This window comes from Cupressus sempervirens, chromosome 2 (assembly GCF_028749045.1).
Source record: "Cupressus sempervirens isolate cs-2001-9-10 chromosome 2, ASM2874904v1, whole genome shotgun sequence".
Lineage (NCBI taxonomy): Eukaryota > Viridiplantae > Streptophyta > Pinopsida > Cupressales > Cupressaceae > Cupressus > Cupressus sempervirens.
The window spans coordinates 521,925,591-521,950,020 of NC_143119.1; positions in this window are offsets into that span (position 1 = coordinate 521,925,591).

The window sequence follows — 24,430 nt, forward strand, 5'->3', positions numbered from 1 at the left end:
AGATCTTGCATATTTATAAGGGTAGATTTATTTTATTTCAAAAATATAATTTTTTTCTTTTCCAAAATTTCTTTAAAAATACAAAAATATTTACATTTTTCATGCTTTTAGTGTTACTTTCTGTTCAACATGTATGATTTTTGTTTTGAATACTTTGATGAGGCTTTCATTACAAAAAATGATAGATCCCTTAATGAGGTACATGGAAGTGAGGATGAAAATTGTCTGAATGAGATCTCCATTGATTCTATTCCTATTTCATCTTCCTCTACAACATCTTTAATTGATCTTTACCATAGGGTGTGTGCATGGTTACCTTCATGTTCCAATATTTACAACATTGATGCACCTAGAATGTTATATCCTCAAAATTCTATTCAAGGTATAGAGGCCTTTGAGAAAGTCCTCTATGATAGTGATCAAGGTGTTAATCTCCTAAGTGGTATCAAACATTTAATTCAAGAAGTTCAAGATTTGGGATTCACTCCTCTTGTCACTAGTATGGAACCTTCTTCTATTCCTTTACTTAGAATTCCTACCTACAATCCTCCTATAGTGGTTACATCTCTTTCATCTCTTCCTATGAGTGTTCCACCGGTGTCTTTACCTACCTCACAACCTTCTTACCATAGTATTCCTTATACCTATTCCAACCCTCTTCCAATTGTGGTTCCAAGTGTTCCTCCAGTTGTGTCTTCCATTTTTGTTGCTTCCTACACCCTTCCTAATCGCATCCTTCCTAATCTAGTTCCTGATCCTCCCAATCCTAATCTAATTCCTAATATTCATATTCCTAACTCTCCATATACTATTCCTAGTTCTTCCCACACTTATGATGAGGCTCAAACTATGGTTTTTGATGTAGATGTGCAAGAATTCTTTAAATTACATTCCTCTTCTTATCTAATCCATAATGATATTAAAGGGAAGAGAAAAGAAACTTCCCCTTGGAGATTTCTTCATAATTTTATGCCTCATTCTTCTATAAAATAAAACTTTTCTCCTCTTGTCTCTTCATTGGGGGAAAGAGGTATTTCTTTCAATTCTTTAAGATCCATTATGTTTTTTTTTGAGCTTAATTGGTTATCCTTTCTATATTTTATACCTACGGTTTTGTATTATGTTAATAATCATCCATAGTTTTCTTTTATTATTCCATATATCTTTTCTAAAAATATATTTTTTACAAAGATATCCCTTGTCTTCATCCCTGGGGGGCAAGGTTCTTCCTTCTTTCTCTTTGTCTAGGGATCTTCTTTCCTTAGCTTAGTGGCATTTGTTTATCTTGTAACATTATTTCATTATAATGACTAGTGTTTTGACTATGGATATCCTTTTCTATGAGAGGTTGTTGTCCTAGGTCATCACCTCTTCTTTATTTTTCAAATTATTTTCTTTACAAACTCTTACCCTTTCTTTGATCTTAGAGTTGTTTTCCTCAATCAAAGATTCCTATTCCTCGTGTTTGTAGGGGGCTTGATGATTGTATCTTTGTTCCCTCTTGGCTTATCTTTGAAAGTTGATATTTTATTTCAAGAAATCCTCTACGGTGGGGGTCTTGTTGATAAGATCTCTTTCTCTTTAATGATCCTTTTCCCACAAGTGACATATCCTTTCATGTAATGGTCAAAACTCTTTGCTAAGAATATAGTGTACATTGTTGTTACACAAGATATCTCCTTACATTGTGAAGTAGGCATCCTTATTCTCTTCCTTATCATGTTAGTAGACAACCACAATAAGGAGGGGAAATATATATGGTCTTCCTTGTACTATAGTTTTTTAATTTACATGCTAAATCCTCTGAATGTAATGCACACAAGTTGCTAAATCCTAGAGAGACACATATTTCAAAATTTTCAATATACTAAATACATGAAAGGTAATACACATAAGTTGCTAAATCCTGAAGGGATACACATTTTATATTCCATGGTGATACAAGAAGGTGGATCTATGGGTATTTCAAAAGATGCCAGAAGATGCATTACAATTGAAAAGCACAGTTTCTAGGTGAACTATCAGGTGGCCACATGTTGGGCTCTCCCTCCTTTGTGATTTACAGTAAGATGGGCATCTTATTAGATGAGGTAATTACTCTCTCTCTCTCTCTCTCTCTCTCTCTCTCTCTCTCTCTCTCTCTCTCTCTCTCTCTCTCTCTCTCTCTCTCTCTCTCTCTCTCTCTCTCTCTCTCTCATGCTAGTAGGACAAGATCATGAAGCTATGTTATTTATAGTGTTTCTCTTGTCTTTCTTATGTAATAATTTATGCTTTTATGATAGCTTTCAAAATATGATATTACTAGGAAGAATTTATTAGCAATGTTTCCTTTACTAGTTTATTTGGGTTTGTTTAAGTACTAACCCCTCTTTTTTGTGTCTTTTAGCTTTGTTTTTGTTTTTTCTTTATTTTCACACCCTTGTGCATGTATGTTGAGTTAGGATCCTTGGCTTGGGGGCTCACGTCATCAACTAAGTGTTATTATATCTTATTATGAATCAACTTAGATCTTTCTTCTCCTTTACCATGAGCATGTTCGATTTCCATACTCCCGCTAAAGTAGGGGCTTAATGTATTGTCTTAAAATGGAAGCACTTCCATGTTAAGAATGTTTAGCCCTCCTTAGGGGGTGTTTTGGGCCTTCATCAAGTTGTCCCCTATTTTTTTTCCCTTCCCATCTTTTGTGCTTGTTTAGGGCTCTATTTGGGCCTCCTCAGGTACTATTTTTCCCTTCTAGCTAATTTTCCAGGAGTCCTATGTAAGGAAACTTGAGTGCGAAAACAACTTCCTACACTAATCCCTTAAGGAAAGTATTGTGCAAATTCTTATTAAATCATTACAATTTTAGATTCAATATTATGTAAACAATAATATTGTAGTCAACCATGAGTACAAAATACAGATAGAGAAAGAAAACATATAAATGCAAAGATATGCCAGTGGGGAAAAATTTTTCGGTAAAACAACCCCACCCCTCCAAAACTTGCACAATGTATTATCTTTAACACAAGGGTTAAAATATAATTTCTTTTAGGACACAGAAGACTAATTTGGTAGCAATCAACAATTCACTTTTTACTCTATCCTAACAGCAACCCTAAAAATGCTTATATCATGCACTTTCCATTTTTAGGGAAACTTCCAAAGAACAACTGATGGGGAGAGTTATGGTAGACTAACTAGTCTATGCCACTGACCCACACTAGGATCTTGGTGTTCTCCTAACACCTAACTTGGTCTATAGGACTTCTTGCAACTTAGAACATTGTCTAACTTGCCCTAATCTTTCCACTAGGTGAAATGATCAAATCTTGCTCCGTGACTCTCTTATCCTCCTAAGAATGCAATTCTTCCAAAAGGTAGATGTAGGTCTACCAGGGTTCCATAGTAATCCCTAGTCCAACCAAGGTTTTGATAAGTTTTAAGGTGTTATTGGAACACTTTTAGTATGCTTGAATTGATGGTGACAATGGGTTCCTACCTGATTTCCAAGTTCCTTCACAATAGGCTACTAGAAGAGCCCCTAATTAGGCCTTCACTCGAATTTGTAGGGCTAATAACTTATTACCCTTAGAGATTCACTAGATCTGGCCTTAAGAAAATTTGTTTCACATAGTCCATACTCAAATATTTTTCATGTTTAAGCCACCAAAAGGCCATACAACAATAATGAAAAAAATGAGGGTTTTGGAGGGTTTTCTTGGCTGCCTGCTTTCCCCTCTTTTCAAAAACCTTCCTCAAATTATCAAGACTCCTAATTTTCAATAAAGAACCTTATAATATCCATATTGAATCCATCTAAGGGAAAATATTCACTCTTCAAGCTTTGCTCTTGAGAACTCTTTCTTTTCAGATTGCTTCTAGCTAGGCATTGCCTAGCTCACCTAGAGCTTTGTCAAACAAATGCTTGCGAAATTTTTTTGGGCCCTTGATTGATATATGTTAAAAATTAGGGTTTTTAGTCTTGGAATCCAAGAGGCCATGGAAATACCATGGTGGAAACAAGAGCTACAACCCTTTCATTATTGAGAACTCAAAACTGGACAACACACTGTTACTTCTAAAGAAATTTACAAAACACCTACAAAACTTGATTACAAATCTAATATAATGCATGAATAATGAAGAAAAAACAATATACCAATTAATACATGTGGCAAAATGACAATAACAATATGTTTTTCTACCAAATAACAACAAAAACTAGTAAATGTTGTATAAAATTAGTCACAGTCTGTTGTAGCAGTACAATGCCATACAAAACAATGACTTCCAACCCTTGGGTCAGGTTCTTCCAACCTTAAAAAGGATATCCTATGGTATGAAGATAGGTTTTAGGGCTTTTACAAAGTCACATTACAAAATAGGTCTTTTAGCAACAAAATGGAAGAAGTTGAAAAGTTGCTTCAACAACTTTTAAAAGTTGTTAGCAATTTTTTTTTTTAAAGCAATTCTTCTTGCTCGGGTAGAATTATTTGTTTCCACCTTATAAGAACATATTAGGCCTTCCCCAAGAAACCTTGGGATTATTAACTTGCTTCACCTAAGACCTCCAAACTCTTGAAGACAACTATTCCATATGTTGATAGATCTTTCATATCATTGCATTGTACATAACATTGGATTGTTTATGCACTTTGGTCTTTTTAAGCAAGTAGTCCACCTGGGAAGTGTTTTAATGCACACATATGCTTAAAATTCAATAAAGACTCCTAACTCAACCTTTCACCAACAAAGAACTAAGAATGATACTGACTCAAAGTCAAGATACCATTCTCAACAAAGACCAAGGAGGAAACTTTAAAACGTATCTTAGTTTGGACACACAAGCATGAGCTATATGCTCTTATTGTATTCACATGATTCTTAAGAGAAGTTCATCACAAAAAAATGAAATGGTGGAAGCCTTGAAAGGGTGCTCCTACACCAAAAACCATATTAGGGTTTTACCATTCTCCAAAAAAGTATGGACCCAATTTTTTTTTGGCCAATGCCCCAAACCCCATGCACTAGATGGAGACTCGAGTGTACAATACTCAATGATCAATTGTCACATGTCTTCATGTCTTCACCCATCATCAAATCTTCTAGAGATAACTCTTACATGTTATAGAAATATGTCATAACTATTTTAGCCATGATCTCCTTACACACAATTCAAGATGCCGACACATACAAGTGGAGTGACACATCAACATGCCAACTAGACATGTACACTCACACTTAATTACATTATTTGTAAAAAAATACATTTATAAAAAAAGAAGAAGAATAGGAATTATCCAAGGTTGAGACACCTTATTCCTAACATTCTTCCACTTGTCAAACACCTTGTAAGAGTAACAAGAACATAATAAGAACTAATCGCTGCAGGCCAAAAGGTCCATAGACTTCGAACACCATTTGAACTTCTGTATGCCCACTGGTTTCATCAATTCATCTGCAACATTCTTTATAGTATCCACCTTATCTAAATTTACCTTTCGATCTTCCACCATATCTCTCACAAAGTGAAACTGCAGATCAATGTACTTCATTCTCGCATGAAAAGTTGGATTCTTTGCAAGGCAAATAACACTCTGATTGTTGCACCAAATAGTAATCTATCCTACATCAACACCAATATTAGAACACAATATCCTAAGCCAATTGGCTTCCTTACAAGCATGAGTAGAAGCCATGTACTCAACTTCTATAGTGGACAAAGCAACCATAGGTTGTTGCTTACTCATCCAATTGATGACACCACCAAACATAGTGAATACATAAGCACTGGTGGATCTCTTGCTGTCAATATCACCTTCCCAATCTGAATCCACAAACCCACAAATAAAAACTAAATGCAAAGCTCCAGAAGAGTTACCATGATAACAAATGGATTAATTTGATGTACCTCTCAAATATCTGAATACTTGCTTAACTGTATCTCAATGTACCCATCTAGAATTAGCCATAAACTAACTTAGAACTCCTATTGCTTGGGCAATGTCTTGCCTAGTACAAACCATAGCATACATGAGGCTGCCAATTGCACTAGCATAAGGTACTCTACTCATGTCCTCCACTTCACTAGGAGATTTTGGACAATCATTTACATATAACTTTGTTCTCAGAGAAATAGGAACACACAATAGTCTACAATCTGCCATGTTGAACCTGTCCAACACAAACTTCACATACTTACTCTAACTCAACCAAAGTTTTCCATTAGACTTATCTCTACTAATTTCCATACCAAAGATGTGCCTTGCTGCCCCAAGATCTTTCATCTCAAACTATGTTGACAACTGAGATTTAAAATTAGAAATCATACCCTTACCCTTCCCAAACAACAACATATCATCAACATATAATGCAACAATAAGAAGGTGATCATTTTCAATTGTGAAATAAACACAATGATTTGATTTCGATCTCACATATCCAATTGAAAACACAAAGGCATCAAACTTAAGGTACCACATCCTAGGAGATTGTTTCAAACCATACAAAGAATTCTTTAATCATCAAATCAAAGATTCTTTACCTTTAACAATGTAGTGCTCAGGTTGTGACATATAAATCTCTTCCTCCAAATCACCATGAAGGAAAGTTGTCTTCACATCCATCTATTCTATCGCTAAATCATATGATGCAGCAAGAGAAAACAAAAATCTAATGGAAGTCAACTTTACAATAGGAGAGAATATTTCACCATAATCTTCTGCCACTACCTATGAGTACCCCTTCACAACCAATCTAGTTTTGTACCTTTCAATACTGCCATTTGCACATAATTTCTTCATGAACACCTATTTTCCATCAACAGGTTTCTGTCTTTTAGGAAAAAGGTACAAGGTCCCAAGTTTTGTTTTTATCCAATGAAGCCATCTCATCATCCATTGCCTCAATCCAGGAACCTGCATCTTCCATATCCAAAACCTCTTTCATAGATCTAGGCTCATCAGTGTCAGTAATCAAAGTGAACGTGCAACTATAATCTAACATAGAATAATCAAACCTTTTTTGATGCTTTCTTACTCTCGTGGATCTCCTCAAGGGTTGAGGTTGAGGTTGTTCTCCCTCTTTTTCTAAACTATTAGAGCTATTAGAGCTCTCCTCATCATTAGACCCAACATGGTCTTTCTGTTCAGTCTTCTTAGGGGTAAGAGGAAACTGAATAATATCTTCCTTCTTTTCTTTTTCTTTTGGTTGTAGCATAATAGGAGAAGATGTTAGCTCTCTAAAAATAACATTTATGCTATACAACACCTTCATAGGGTCCCAAAGCTTGTATCCTTTCACACCAACACTATATCTAATGAAAATACATTTGACAACTTTTTTTTCCAACTTAGATCTTTTCTCCTCCTTTAAAACATGTGCATAAGCTTCACAACCAAAAACATAAAGATGTCTAATTGAAGGCTTCTTACTAGACCACACCTCCATGGATGTCTTACCAACAAGAGTTGATGTAGGAGATCTGTTAACCAGATAACAAGTAGTGGCCACAACTTCAACCCAAAACCTTTGTTCAAGACCAACTCCACTAAGCATACTCCTAGCCTTCTTCATCAGTGTCTTATTCATTCTTTTTGCAACTCCGTTTTGTTGTGGGGTATAAGGAGTTGTCTTATGCCTCTCGATACCTTGTTCTTTACAAAACTGTCGAACTGTACTGAGAAAAACTCACCACCATTGTTAGTTCTCACTAACTTAATCTTCTTGCTAGTCTAATTCTCTACAAGAGCTTTAAATTCCTTGAATCGACTAAAGACTTGTGTCTTACTTTTTTGGAAATGAATCCATGTCCTTTTACTTTAATCATCTATGAAAGATACAAAAAATACAAACTTGGAGATTGAAGGAACTTTTACAAGACCAAATACATCCAAATGAATAAGATCCAAAACATTAGAAGATTTGTGAGAACTAGAGTAAAATTGAACATGATTTTGTTTATCATAGACACAATGTTCGTAGAAGTCAAACTCAAGATTACAATCATTTAACCCCTCAATGAGGTTCTTATTTTTTTGAGTTCTGAGACTCTTCTCACCAATGTGTCCAAATCTCATATGGCACAACATTGTCTTTTCTGCAGGAAGCTTGCCTTCCAATGTATTTGCACCCTTAGGTATACATGCTGCACTGCCATCAAAACTAATAACCACAGCCTTCTTTATTGATCATTTAGATGGTGGGATGAAGTGATAGCTGCTCTCTTCTTTGAAACAAAACAACTATTACACTAAGAAATGCATGCATCAAGATGAAATAGAGTACCTCTCCTAGTACACTTAGCAAGAACCATAGCTCCTCTCATCATCTTGCATCCATCTTTAGAAAAAAAACTTGCACACCTACATCATTCAGAATTTACAGATAATAGGTTTCATGCCAAACCAGGGATGTGCATTCACCCCTTGATCCCCTGTACTCGTCCATTAGTGAATTTGATAGTGACCCATCCTTGTCCAACTATCTTTAGGTGAGAATAATCACCCAAGTACACCTTTCCACAATCAAAAACTTCATATTTTGAGAACCATATTTGATGAGAGGTCATGTGGAAAGAAGCACCCAAGTCTATCAACAACACATCATCAAATGCATTTGCTGCCAAGGTTGCAATGAAAGCATTGCCATCTTCTTGAGATTTTTCTAAACTTGAATTTGAGGCCTTCTTCTTCTTCTTTGACTCTTTATAGTCTTTACGGAAGTTCCCAATCTTATCGTAGTCCCATCATTTTTCTTTGGACTTTCTAAGAGTCTTTGATTTTCCATTTGATTTTGGTCTACCCTTTCCAAACTTGTTGTCATTTTTCTTCCCTCTGTCATTGGATCTCCCATGAACAACAAGAGCTTCCTTAGTTGAATTTGAAGACTTTCTTCTCATCTCCTTAGATAATAATAAAGACACCACATCATCCATTCTGAAAGTGAGTAAAGTACTTCCAAGAGCCATCACAAGATGGTCCCATGAATCTTGTAAGGAACATAACAAGGTCATACATCGATCCTCATCCTCTATCTTGACACTAGATGATGTCAACTGTGCAATCAGTAAATTAAAAGCATTTAGATGATCTATAACAAATCTTCCTCCATTCTTAGAGAATATTTTTTTTTTCCTTAGGAACAACTTTTTCACTAAAGATTTGGCTCGATACACAAACCCAAGTCATGTCCACAAACTATTTGCTTTCTTCTCATCAAGAACATTCAAGAGAACTGAATTAGCTAGACAGAGTCTAATGAGACCCTTAGCTTTCTGATCCTTGAGATCCCAATATGCTTGAGATATTGTTGTGGGTCTCCCATCAAGTGAAGCCACCTCTCATAGATCACGATCTTCAAGCAAATCTTCCATCTTGAGTTTCCACAACTCGAAATTATTGCCATTAAATTTCTCCACTTCTATTTTTCCATATGATGAACTAGCCATCTTAATTTTCAAATAAGATTCAAAATGCTCTACACAAAACTCCCACTCAACTTGAGATTAGCTCAAAAAACCCTACCCAACAACTAGGATCAAAAGTTGATTAAGCTCTCTAATACCACTTGTAAGGAAACTTAGGTGCAAAAACAACTTCCTACACTAATCCCTTAAGGAAAGTATTGTGCAAATTCTAATGAAATTTTTACAATTTCAAATTCAATATTATGTAAACAATAATATTGCAGTCAACCATGAATACAAAAAATAGGTAGAGAAAGAAAACACATAAACACAAAGATATGCCCGTGAGGAAAAACCTTTGGGTAAAACAACCCCACCCATCCAAAACCTGCACAATGTATTACCTTCAACACAAAGGATACAATACACTTGTCCTAGTAGCAACCAACAATACACTTTTTACTCTCTACTAAGAGCAACCCTAAGAATGCTTATATCATGCGCTTTCCATTTTTAGGGAAACTTCCAAAGAATAACTGTATTAGGGTTTTACCATTCTTTGGAAAAGTAGGAACCCACAAAATTTTCAGGGCAATGCCCCAAAACGTGCTAGATGGAGACTTGAGTGTACAATTCTCAATGATCAATTGCCACATGTCTTCATGTCTTCACCCATCATCAAATCTTCTAGAGATAGCTCTTACGCATCATAGGAATCTGTCATAACTATTTCAACCATGATCTCCTTACACACAATTCAAGATGCTGACACATACAAGTGGAGTGACACATTAACATGTCAACTAGACATGTAGAATCACACTTAATTACATTATTTGCAAAAAATACATTTACAAAACAAATAATAAGAATATGAATTATCCATGGTTGAGACACCTTATTCCTAACATCCTAAACCCCTAGGTCAAGGTCAACCTTAACCTTGACCTAGGTCAAAGTTGACCTTGACCTTGACCTAGGTCAAATTTGACCTTGACCTTGACTTAGGTCAAATTCAACCTCGACCTTGACCCAGGTCCCCCTTTTCATTGAAGAGTTTTTCAAATGTGAGGAGAAGTTCAAGAGTTTATTTTACTGCTTTAGGGTCGATTGTCTTGGGCTTTGAAATGGTAAACCTTAAATTATATTTAATTACTTAATGAGAATTTATTTCCTATATGTTGGCCTCTCTAGAAGTTTGTGCCCTAGATTTATATCAAAGGAAGCCTTCCTCTCTCATTTCCACATCCATTTTTCATGATCAAGCATCCACCTTCCATTGACTTCGAGAATAAGTGCAATCAAAGAATCAAGTGATCAAGTAATCAAGTTTTCATCTATCAAGTAATCAAGTTTTCTCCCAAGAAATCACCCATTCAAGCATTCAAGTTCTCCATTGAAGATCAAGGATTCAAGCATTCAAGACTTTGAAGGGATTTGATTCAAGCATTCAAGATGCATCATTCAAAACCTAGATCTATCCATCATGGTGGTGCGATCTTCCCTCAAGATCATTTATTCATCTTCAAGATCTATTCATTCTTCCCTCAAGGTCAATTTCAAGCATACAATCATGGAGGTTTTAATTTACATTTATGGTTTTGATTTACATTATTGAGTCCAAGATTTCATATCAATAAACTTGTTTACATTTTAAATACAATTGCATATCTATTGAATTTCATAGCTTCATGTTAGATCTACTTCTACTACTTGCTAGCATTCTCTATTTCAAGTCCATTATTAAGGTTGATTCCAAACTAGGGTTTGACCAAGGCAAACCCATCATCCAAACAACAAACCCTTTTTCTTGTAGACATAGGTGCAAGATAGTGAATATCAATGTAGATCTGGATACCCTTTTTGCCAAACTTTCAAGATTCACAAACAAAATTTCTATCTGAGTAGTGCAAGTCAAGATAAAAAATGAGGGGTAAGATTTTTCCCTAGGGTAAGATCTTATCCCACATTTGGATCAAGGTCAACTTGGCTCAGAAAAGAAAAGATTTTTGGGTTCTGTAGATCCCACCATTTTGGTTTAGGATCACAGAAATCAACTATTTTTGAGATAGTTTGATAGGGTTTTCAATAGGTTCTTTTTCAAAGCTAAGTACTTTCATTTCTTCATTTCAATATTAGCATTTCGAAATTTACATTCTATCTCCTTACAATTCATATGAATGTATAAAATATGGTTTTAGGGTCTCTTTTATGTGCATTATTCTAAACCCTATTCATCCATATTTTATGTATTACAAGTACTTATGGCTCCTAATAGGGAAGATCATCAGAAGTGATAAATTGTAAGACTTAATAGGCCAACTTTATATTGTAGTCATAAAGCTTGTGGGCATCATCTCCACCCCAATTTTACTTTCTATTTGGAAGGTTTTGTAGGTTACCAAATATTGTGTCAAGTGTTATGTGTGTTTTATTACTTTCAGTCTTTCATGCATGCAATTAGATTAGAATAGCTTATGAAGGATTAATTGGTGAATTAAAGTTAAAGTATTATTGGTTCCTAATTCACCCCCCCTCCTAGTCACCTGGGTCCCATCATACATTTCCAATAATTGGTATCAGAGCATTGGTTCTCACATCATAACTTTAGTAGCTTGAGAAAAGATCAAAATCAATGGAAGTGTATAGACTAGAGAAAGCTATTGTAAATAAAAAGTTGGATTTGCAATTGGCCATGGATCAATTCAAGAAAATGAAGTAGCAACCCTCTTAATCCTTGAAAAGAAGAAAAGATCTAGCAACACAACTGAATGACAATCTCTACATTGAAGAAAGAATAAGACATGTTCCAAGATAGAAGTTTAGATGAAGTTGATGCAACAATAAAATATCTACTTGAAAGGAATCTTACTCTTTATGAAGAAGTCAAAAAGTTGAAAAGAGAACAAGAAATTCGATCAATCAGAATGTGTGAAGACATGGAACAAAAGGACAAAGCCAAAGAAGAGAAAATATTTCTAACTAAAAAGATAGAAGAAAAGGACAATGAAATTCATCACCTATCTCTTCAATAAGTAGATTTGATTGATCAAATCAATTGTGAAAATCAAGAGCTTATCAACTTGAGGACAAAGAATGCAAGATTTCATATTGATCTAAGCATAGAAAATAAAACCAATGAGAGGATAATGAAATCTCAAGAAAGCATGAATCAATTGGACAAGCAAACTTAATTTAGACACAAAGGCAAAGTTAGATTAGGCTATACAGATGAAGGTGAACCATCTCAACAAGGAGCTCAAAAGAATAAAAAGCCTACTTGTAATCATTGTAGAAAGATAGGGCTGTTGGAGCAATGGGAAATCAAAATTCAATGGAAAATGTTATAGTTGTAACAAGCTAGGATATAGAGTAAGTGAATGTACAAAGAAATCTAAGTTTGAAGGAAAGTGTTTCGGTTGCAACAAACAAGGGCACAAATCTTCAGAATTCAAGACCAAGAGATCGAACCCAACAAAACAAGTTGTGAAAGCCATGTTTGGTTGGGATTATAGCACATGGTGCATATGTTACTTGTGTGTTGAGCATGGAAATATTGGACCAAATTTCATAAGGACTCACATGAGGAAAATATACCCTATAAGGAGATGCTTTGTATGCAAGGAACTTGGACATATAGCCAAAAATTGTATGAACCAAGCTAGAATTGAAGATGAGAAGAAAGAAAAAGCAGATAATAGCAGAAGCTAGATGAGATAACAATTGGTAAAGCAATCTCCAAAGAATGCAAGTCAAAGTCATGAAAGTGTTGACATCCAAGTCAATGAGTTGGGTGACTCAACCATTTCAAAATAGTTATCCATAGAGATGACTAGAAGTGTGATTCAAAGGAATCATCTCATATTAGTTCTAGTCAACAAGCAAGAAAATCCAAATTAAAATTTTAGATGCACTGGGATCACCAAGTTGGATGACAGTTGAAGTAATATCTTTGACCTTATCGAACAAGGTTGGGTTGTAAGACCTTACCAGGAAAGGTCAAGTTTTAAGATCTTACTGAGCAAGGTTGGGTTGCAAGACCTAACCAATCTTGGATGTAGATGGTGAGTTCAAAGTTCCAACCAAGTGTTAATGGTGCATACTGAGTTCAAAGAACTAACTGAGCATATGGTTACCGAAGGTATCTACTAAGTTGATGGACTTAACCAAGAATCTTATGACTACTAAGTTGAATAGGCTATCACCGAGATATTTTTTGTACAATGCATTAATGGCATCTTGACGATAAATTTTGGTTAAAAGGTGAAATCAAAAGGTTTATTCTTCACTTCAAATTTCAAAGAAAATAAAGTAGAGCATTCTTGAGCCCTTGAGTGATTTAGTGCAAAGTTTTTAAAGGTTTTATCAATTAGTTACTGAGTGTAATAGCATCTTCATCTAGTAGCAAAGTGAAAAAGGATCTAAGATGTTTATCAAAGGTGTTGAACATGAAACCCTAGTGTTTAAACTGTGTCTAGTGATTGCGAAGGAACTAGACCCAGTCGGAGCTCATTTGCAAATTCCTCCTAAAGTACTCTTGATTCATGACATTAGGTCATTCTATCATTTTTCAATTAAGGAATTGGGTACCCTAGAGTTAAATTAGGCATTTGAAGCATTATGTGTAGATGGAAGTTTGAAACTTAATTTTGAAAATAAAGGGTTTAACCCACAATTTATATATGTGAGGGATTTCCAAATCAAATGGATTAAATTTATCCTAAGTCATGTCCACAACATGCATTTTTGGACTGATCAACCTATTCAAATAATAAATAAAATGATTCATATGGTTACTAGGTTGTCGATGCTCAACAAATCTAAGACAACAAAAACCCTCGGTCAGGTTGAAGTAGCAAAGAAAACTCTTGCTGAGTGGGATGGCGAAGGAATGAAGTTGAATGGCATTACAAACATGGAAATCAAGTTCAAAATCCATGTAATTGCTCACAAAATTCACAATTCTAGTAGGATGAACAATGTTTCATGTGAAGCTGTGGACTTAGCATACAAGGTGGTCAAGAACAATCTATCATTTGACCTTGCTGAGTTGTAGCTAAACCATTTGAGTAAGAATATGGAGAGCATTCAAGCATTAAAGATTAATCTATGTAAGTTTGGCTCACTCTTGACATGTCTATTATTTTATGTTCAGAACTTTTTCCCTTCCATAGGCACTATAGTATGGAAGAAGGATATACCTATTGTATATCAGATAAATGAGTTTATATCTAACATGAGAGAAAATTTTGAGGGCATCATGGATGGATATTTTGAGATAGTTAAGGAGAGAATGTAGAGCAGATTTAGAATACCCAAACAACTAGTTAATGATTATGAACATGATATATCTTTCCTTGTGGACTGTGACAAGGTGCATATTTAGGTAGTTAGGCTAAGAATAGCATGGGTAAAACCTCTTGGCTTTGAGGTAAACTTTGATGAAACAAGATATATCATCAATGCTCTTGTTAATGAGCCAGTGGACCCTAAGGCACAATATTTTGGTACCTATGAAAAGGCTAACACCAAGATCTATTTGGAAATTAAGATATCTCAAGCTTTGAAGAGAGGAAGTAAGAAGGTTGAGAAAATTCAAAAGGAGAGAAAGAAATTTAGTTCCCCTCTTCTTCTAACATAAGGAATAGGTGATGATATTCAAGATGAAGAAGGAGAAGAGGAACAAGAGGAGGAAGAAGAACCAGAAGAAGAAGAGCCTCCCAAGAAAAAGGGGAAGGTAACAATAAAGAACCCAACTAAGTCCTCACCTGCCTTGTTCACAAGGAGACCTTCCAAATTTAGGAAGAAGCTCAATTTTCAAGATGAAGAAGAGGAAGATGAAGAAGAGAAACAAGTTATCTTTAAAGGGTCTACCCCTACCTTGGAAGAAAGATTGAGAAGACTCTTAGAAGGTGGAGGTTTGACTTCCTTTAAGTCTCTCAAGTATGATACAAGAAGCAAGGAAGAGAAGAAACAAATAGAAGATGCACTACTGGAAAAAATGGTTAAATGGAAGTATTCTCTAAGTGAGTTAACTACTCAAGTTCCAGATGTTATACTGAAGGTAGTTGCACCTAGATGGGAGAATGCAATAAGTGTTGTCTCAGACATCAGGGAACAAACCTTGAGGAAGGTTATGCTAGATTTAACAGATAAGAGGTGAAGGAAGCATTAAACAAGTATGAACAAAAGTTTACCCCTAAGTTCAATGCATTCTTGATTTTATCCAATGAAATTGAATCGATTGTATAATCCACTACAACTAAATGGAAGAACATCTATGGATTGCATGAAGAAAAGCATTCAAAGGAAGTTGTGCAAATAGATGACAAGAAGGAAGATGAGAAAGATTATGAAAAGGATGATGATGAAGATGAATTGGATCATTATGAAATCAGTGAGGATCTTCCTAACATTCAAGATATTCAAGATTTTGATCTTGAGAAGATTGCAGTAGAGGTAATGGCCTCCCTCCCTAACTCTCTGAGAAAAGCCTTAGTTCCGTCTAGCTCAGAGAAGGTTTTTATCAAGTCTCATCCAATTGAAGTAAACATAGTTACACCAAGCACCCAATTGACTATTGGAGTTATTTTACTGAGTGCAATGATGAGTGTTATTTCCAGTACTTCATCTACCGAACAATAGAATCCACTCTTCATAGCAGTAGGCTATATTGAGTCTCAAAAAGGAATAGTAAGTACTCCTACTATAGTTGTTGTTTCTCCACTAAGCAATGTTGTTTCTACTACTATTATTTTTGTTACAAGTGCAATGATAGTTGAGGTTAAGCCTCAATTGAGCATAGAGGATTTGAGTAAAGGAAAAGAAATTACTCCTTATGCATTTCAAAAAGAAAAAGGAAAAGAGGTAGAAGCCTCCAATGATGAGATTGATCTAGAGGAAGACATAGTCATACCAAATTGGGATCTCTCCAATCTAACCCCTAATTAGATGGACACTCTAGGAGAACTTTGGAAGAAAAGGGCAAGACAATAGAAGATGAGAGTTGAAAAGAAGAAAATAGACAAAGTGCTTGAAGACATTAAGGGTATATTTGTTGATGCACTAAGTATAGAGGTTGATGAAAAGAAACCTATATTGGATCAACTTGTTGACATAGTTCACAAGTTTAATGAAGAATTGAGTGGACAAGAAAAACTTCGATAGAGGGTAGAAAGGAAATTTGAAAACAAAGTTTTGGAGAAAGTGACACAAAAAATTGCCATGGATCAAGTGGAATTGCCCACTATTCTTGTAAATTTTGAAAATTCTGTAAATAATGTTATTTCATTATTTGTGAAGTTACATGTCACTATCAATTTCACAAAGGAAATAAAGGAGAAGTTTTCTAAGATAGATATTGATCTAAAGGCAAGTGCACACCAGTTGACACTTGACCCTAACACTAACTCTACGCATTTTATGAAGATTAGGTATCTAATAGTCTTTCAAGAATAATTGTTGAGGGAAGAAGCTAGAATAAGGGATACACTATCATATATTCAAAATATAATAATTCCCAACATGGATGTAATGGAAAAACATATTGTGCATGCAAAAACATTAATCCATGATAACAACTTTTCAATTGTTGATCACATGATGAAATTATCAGTTGAAGTGCAGATAGCTTTGCATGCTTCCAAAGTTTTGCAAGAGAATTGGGACAAGACCATGTCCATAATTTTGAAGGTACATAGTGGTTTCCTTTCACATTTTGGTGTTACCTTGTAAATATGCATTTTTTTGCATTTGTGTCAAAATCAAGGGGGAAATAGTTATTATCATACAAAAGGAAGATATGTATATACAAGAGGGAATATAAAGAGGGATATATATCTACAAGAAGGAATGCATGTACATCAAAGCTACAAAAATATTTTTTGAAAAATAAAAAATAGAGTTAGCATTTATTGAGTTGTGAACATAGTAGTGAAAACCAAGTTGCAAACCCAAGCATATTGATAGAGGGAGTTTTGACTTATATTTTGAGTATTAAATTTTTTTGTATGATAAGTGTTTTTGTCACTAATGCCAAAGGGGAAGATTTTTGACCTTATGATCAAATCATTTGTCTATTAAAGACTAAACACTTAGTCAATTTAATTGATTACATTGCTACCGAGATTCACAGAGTCTACTAAGCTTTACAAGCATGAAGCAATACAAGCCAAACTTCATAGAGTCTACCGAGCTCAACAATGTTAACTATTCTTTGTAGTGTTAATCGAGATTTTTAGTCTCAACTGAGCTTATCGGTGTCTACTGAGATAGTTGTGTTAACCAATTAGAAGGAAGTTAGTATTGATCGAGTTGTAGTGTCAACTGAGCCCTTTAGTGTCTACCGAGTTCCCTAGTGTTTTTTGAGTCACCAAGTGCTAACCGAGTTCATGCCTACACTCAAGTGATCAATGTGCACCATTGTCAACCAAGTGCCAGAGCAAGTTGACAATATTGTTAAGTGTTAGAATATCACCCGAGTGGTCTTCAAAGCCTGAGTACCAATAGTAAGTCAACTTAGTGAAGATTTCTTGAATTTGGTGTTGTAGCTGACTCTAGAAAGTAATTAATTAGAATAGTATTTATGCAATACATCTGACCATATCCTATTGTGAAGGTGTAAAAAACAAGAAGAAGAATGAATGTAAAGTATCATCCATCACATAAAGGTGATGAATTTACGTCAAAGAAATCTCATATAGCAAATCAAATTGTAGAGCAAAGATCAACTACTGGTTCATCCTAACAAGTGCACTAATCAAATCCTCTAACAAGGTGGACTTAACAGTCTTACACTAAATCTCCTAACCAAATGCATACTTCATTGTATTATATAAATCCTTTCACAAGGTAGACTTATTAGTGAAGATCACTAGAAGTGATTAATTGTAAGCCTTAACATGACAAATTATACTACAGTCATAAAGCTTGTGGGAATCACCCCCACCCCAGTTTTACTTTCTATTTGGAAGGTTTCTGGGTTACCAAATATTGTGTCAAGTGTTATGTGTGTTTTATTGCTTTTAGTATTTCATGCACGTAATTAGATTGGAATAACTTCTGAAGGAGTAATTGGTGAATTAAATTTAAAGTTTTATTGGTTCCTGATTCACCTCCTCTCTCAGTCCCTTGTGCCCCATCATACATTTCCAATAGTGACACCCATTGGAAGAAATAAAGTTCAAGGTGAGGTAATTAAATGTGTAGAGATATCTCTTGGTGGACTAACACATGATCAACATGATAAGATGAGTAATTACACATGAATGACTATTCATGTCCCCCACCCTCCTTGCCCAGTATCTCCTCTCTAGGTTTCTTTTCATTTCATGCCCAAGAAGAGTGGCCTAGTTGTTTAAAAGAGTATCCCCTCCCAAGTGGGTGGTGTGGAAAGTGAATCATGTGTGGTGGATGGTATAGAAGGGTCTAAAGAGGGTGAAATTAAGGAGGTTTTTAGAATTTTAGTTGTTACCAATGTAGAGGATCAAGACACATTTGTATTCAATGCCAAGAAGGTAAATACCGAGGGCTTGTAGAATGGAGAAAGACAAGGGAGAGGTTAATTGTGAGAAAAATGTTGAAGATGTAGATCCCTTAATCAAGAAGAAAAGGGGTAGGCATTCTAATTTGACTAGTAGCATTCAACTTACTAAGATGCCTAGTTGGAGACTTCCATATTGTTTCAAGAGATTCCAAGATTCAATGAAAATTGCTTCCTAAAAAGTATGAATAGAAGGAAACTGTGCATCTTTGAATGTCAAGGGGTTAGAGACTCCTAACAAGAAATATATTATTAAGAGGTTTTTGAGAATCTCAATTTTGTGGGTGATCATTGAATAGTTGTATGATACAAAGGCTAATTATTTTAGTCAAGCCAAGTTGTTGTTTCTAGCTTAGGATTAGCTAATTCCCCTTTCTGGCATAACACTTGGATTTCTGAGGGATTACACAAAAAATCATTATGAATCATTCAAATCCTATTTTGAATATTGGAACATGAGTTAATCTCCTTCAATCTTCTACATCATTGGCTTAGATCCTAAGGATCCACCAAAGAAAAATACTAAGAATGCTACACATAATGTGGCTAGGGTGTCATAGTAAATTCATATTCCATTTTCCTCACATGAACCATAAAATTTGTAGTAATCTTTCATAATACTACATATCATTTCCCATCCGAGTCCAATGTCAATCTTTTGATAGTGGTTTTTGACATCAATACTGTTGGGACTCAAAATTGAAGCCTTGATTTTGGGTACCATTGAAAAAATAAGCCCTATGAGCGCTTTTTAATGTAGGTGTACTTGGCTATACTTGTGAGGCATAAGAGGTGTCTAATGCTTCTAGTACCTTGCATTCATTATTTCCACTCATCCCATGAAGATAAATTGCCAGTCTGAGCCATTCTGTGAAGTCCCATTTCAAGCAATGTCTAGATCTGCATTTTTGCCATGTCAAGCAGTGACAGGAGGCCATGTTTGCAATTGAATATCTCATACCCAGTAATGTTTCCTGACTCACCACTTTGGGAGAGTTTAGTGTCCATACCAAAGAGCCTATGTTTTAGGTTTTGAGTCATTTTGATATGTTTTGATTAGGTTTTGAATCCCTCAAAGTTGGTTGTTTAGTGTTGTCATGCTAATGCAAATTGTTCAAAATTCTAGGAGGCCCTGTTTGACTTGTTATAAATTTGACCCAATTGACTAAAATGAGAAAATTCCTTTCAAATTACTTTCTAGAGGTTAAGGATTTGCTACATCTCAATTTTGAGCTTATGACAAATCAGTTCGATTAATTTTTGAACATGATTCTGAAAGTAATTTGTAACCTTTTGATGGTGTCAGCAAATGCAGATTGGTCAGTACCCCTGTTCGTGATGTCATAACTCTAGATCTATGATAGGTGAAATTGAATGGCTTGAACCACTATGTTCTACTTTTAAAATGCTTTAAGTGTGCCAATTTTGAAATCATGATGAATTTGTCTGTACACTTTCCCAGGTCCATTCCATCTATAAAGACCACCTTTTTGCCAGTGTTTCTAGTTTGCAAATTCTAAGTAGCCCACTTTGACCGTTCACCAAATTCATCTAGTTATTCTTAATGAGCCCTAATAGAAAATTTATACTCTCCTTGGGATAGTGAACCAACGCCCTAGTTATCATTTCTCCAATTATTAGTTTGACCTGTTTTCCAAGCCAAATCTGAACGTGTTTTTATTACTTTTTGACATGTTTTCTTGCAGGCAGTTCTGAGAGAGCAACTTTGATGGTCAATGTCTTTTGATTAAGAATTTTTCATGAAACAAGATTTGACATGGTACAAGAATGCATAATAGAAAATTTGTATTGTTGATTTTAGAGCCCGATCAGGTGTTTTGGTCAATTTTTAAAGCCAGTCAAAGGACCTCTTGGCACAAAACTAGCAATTTGTAGGAAAGGTTGAAGACCAGTTTTATATGGTGTTTCAGTGGTCGATTTTGATCTTAATTATTCCCAGATGCTTAATGGATTGATTTGATAGTTCAATCACTTGAAATTTTTTTTTTTTTAGTCAGACCCACTTTGGGGCCCAACTAAATGGTATTAGACTGATAAGGTATATTGGGGATTAAAAGTTTCCTAAAATTCAAGGGTTACAATGATTGCAATCATTATAATTGTGGGCACATATCTTTCAAAGTTGAAAAGGTGAAAGATAAAGTGAGAGATATCTACAATGAAATTGATCAAGCATCCAAATGTAGTTTAGTTGTATGAGGTCATGGCCAGCAAGACAAAATTTACATTGTTCTCGAGTTTGTTTCTGGAGGTGGTCAATGCTAAGGAGATAGCATTTGGAAATTGGTGTGGATAAAAGATGGTGTAGCTATCTCCCAAGCTATGGATGGTGTGCTTAAGGTTCATAAGTGCATAATTAAGGGCATAGATGCAACGATAGATTCTAGTCGAGGGCAACAAGGCATGAGGTTATATGATGTCGCTAAATGGCTACAAGGTCCTTAGGATACAGTCATCAAGCTGACACTCTATAAAGGAGAATCTAATTCAAGGATAGTTTCTTTGAAACATAAAAGAATTATGTTGAACCCTATCAGTTGGCGACTATGCAAATTCTTAAGAAATGGAAAAGAAACTCTAAGGATTGGGTACATCAGACTTGCAACTTTGATCCAGAATGCATATGAAGTCACATCCACTCACACCACATCTCTCCAAGAATTTCTATTAAAATACAATTAAAATATTTTTTCTAGGATTTTAACACCTATCTTTATTTTAAAACAAATATGCGAAACAGACATATAAAGTAGATTTTTTCACGGAAAGCCATATTCCAATGGTCGTATTTCTCACGAAAGTCTTTAACAAACTCCATTGAAATGGGTTGATAATTTGGATACATATGAGAAACTGATATGGCAGCAGGAAGAAATATTCAATTTAAAGCAAAAGGAATTCAACAATGCAAAGCAAGATCAAATTTTGAGGATGAATTTGATTTTGATGATGGATCCATTAGAGAAAATCTCGTATATTTGATTTGTTCTATCTTGACTGGGTGGCCTTAAATACTACTCCTTACCATTGTGCTTTCATTCCATGGCTATTTTTCTTGTAGCCAAGGATTTTGTGGGGCTGCAATTGTAAATGAGGTCTAAAATCATGGCAAAATCCACTCCAAAATAACTTTGCCATGTTTGGTGTTGTTTTCAGTGCAATGGTTTTGAAGCTTGTAAGTTTATAGTGGAATTTCCATTATTGGGCTCTTGGCCGTACCAATGCATTCACTGGCATGTTTGGTCGAGGTGAGGTGGACACCACAAGTACGACCTTGGGTATTCAATGGCAAGCCACTATTAGAAAAATTGCAGAAAAATTTGAAGAAGAATGATTTAAAATAAAATGAAGAAAAATCATGAGCACCTGTGACCTCAGCTATTCAGGAAACCATTGCAAACTTATGGGAGCATAAAGTGGCATCCTATGTGCTAGATCTTCTGAACAATAGCGACAGACTCTTTCCTAAAGGGATGAAAATCACATCACATCTGGAAGAAGTATTTAGAAAGTAGCACCAAAACTAGGGGCAAAACAGAGAAAAGCTTTTAGTCCCACATTGGGGATGCGGTGATGTTTTAATAGTTTAAATATCATTTGACACAATAAGCTAGATGTCTTTAAGACAACACCCTTTTGGAAGGTAGTTGCTTGCACAGTGGAGCTCGCCCAACGAAGTCGAACATCTTTTGACTCACCAATTTCTAGTGTAGATTTTGGTGGTTTCCATGTCGCCACCAGGAAATGGGAGGTTTTGCTAGTGGAGACATGGCAACCTCTTGGAAAACCTTAAAATTTGACAAAAATTGTGGGGCCTGTTTGGATGGAGTGAGCGAATAAAAAATGGACAGGTCTCATGATCAAGGGGGCCAGTCAAAAAATGCCACATGGCACACATCTGGCACCCAGGTGGATTTAGGAGGAGTAATATATATATATATATATATATATATATATATATATATATATATATATATATATATATATATATATATATAGTATTCAATTTTTTTAAAAATGGCCGTTCATGCTTTAATTACAAAATACACAATTATAAATGTAAAACCTATAGTTTCTACTATAGAGTTTTAATTTTTTTAAAAATGTGTTGCATTTTAATGTGCAAAACTTGAGAAGGAGCCTAATTTTCAAAGCAAGATTTAGGGGTCATTTTTTCCCTAAAATATGCACTCCAATATATCGACAAAACTGGGAAGAGATGAGCTATCCATTTCCATAGTTGGTTTTTACGCAGGTGGTCACTGGTGCATGCTATAGGGGGATTTGTAATTCTTTTGAATCCATGGTTTTTGACAGGTGTTTCATGTTTTCAGTTGTGATACACTTGATATTCTTGGTTGGCTCAATATGTTTGAAATTTGATACCTAATGATGTATTTTGCCTCTAGTATTTCACAATTTGCATGCTTTTTGATCGAACTTTTTAGAGGTTGTTATTTCCTACCAAGTTAGTTATGTTGTTCCATCAATATTTTATGATTCTAGGAGGCAAAATGAGTGAGGATTTGATTTACTAGTTGAGGGGAGAGATTAGAGAGATATTTTTAACTTCTTGAGGAAGTTTTCCAAGTGGATACATGGCAGTTATAGAGCAGATTTGGGAATTCATTCCTCCTCTATCTTTCTTTCTCTCATTCATTGTAAGGGTTGGCAATTTTCTTTGTGAAACCGGTAGGTTTCTAGTTTTTGGAGAAATTATTCACTACTGTGGTACTATGTGTGTTCCAATCTTGAGTGTTCTTAGATTTGTGAAATCAGGGTTCCAGTTTTGATGTGTTCTCATCACTGTGACACCACATTCTTCAGCATATTTCTCTTGTATGAACAACAACAATAAGGATAATATAGCTAGTTATGATCTATTTAGTGGTTTTGTGAGTTGTTTTACATGCATCTGAATGTATAGTTTCAAAGAAATTGATACAAATGAGCAAGAATCTCTTTAGTTTCATTCTGATTCTTGTCTCCTATCTCTATAATCTGTAATCTTATATGGTTTAAGGACAAAGAACTAAGACCCATTTTCATCCCCTTAAGGTTGTATTTCTAATTTATTTTGCTGTTGGAACAAAGGGCCAAGTAAATGCTTGATGTGTTTGATAGGGTTGTTGGTTATTTGAGAAGGATACTTCATAAAAATGAGGTCTTTATGAACACCGATGCTTGATTCACAAGGTGATAAGATATATCTGATATCTGGGTGTATGAAATATGTCACTAATATCATAGATGTATGTGTTTGATTTATGGAATTTCTCAATAGATAAGGCACTGATCAGCTACAGGATCACTTGTTCTTATTGCTGCATATTTGGGGTCTTGCTGAAATCAACATCATTAATCAAATGTATTTCCCTTTAATGTTGAAGAACCAAAAAGGATGCCCTCACATAGCTTATCAAGTTCTATGGTCATGTTATTAGCTATTCCATGTCTGATTTCCTTGCATAAGTATTAGA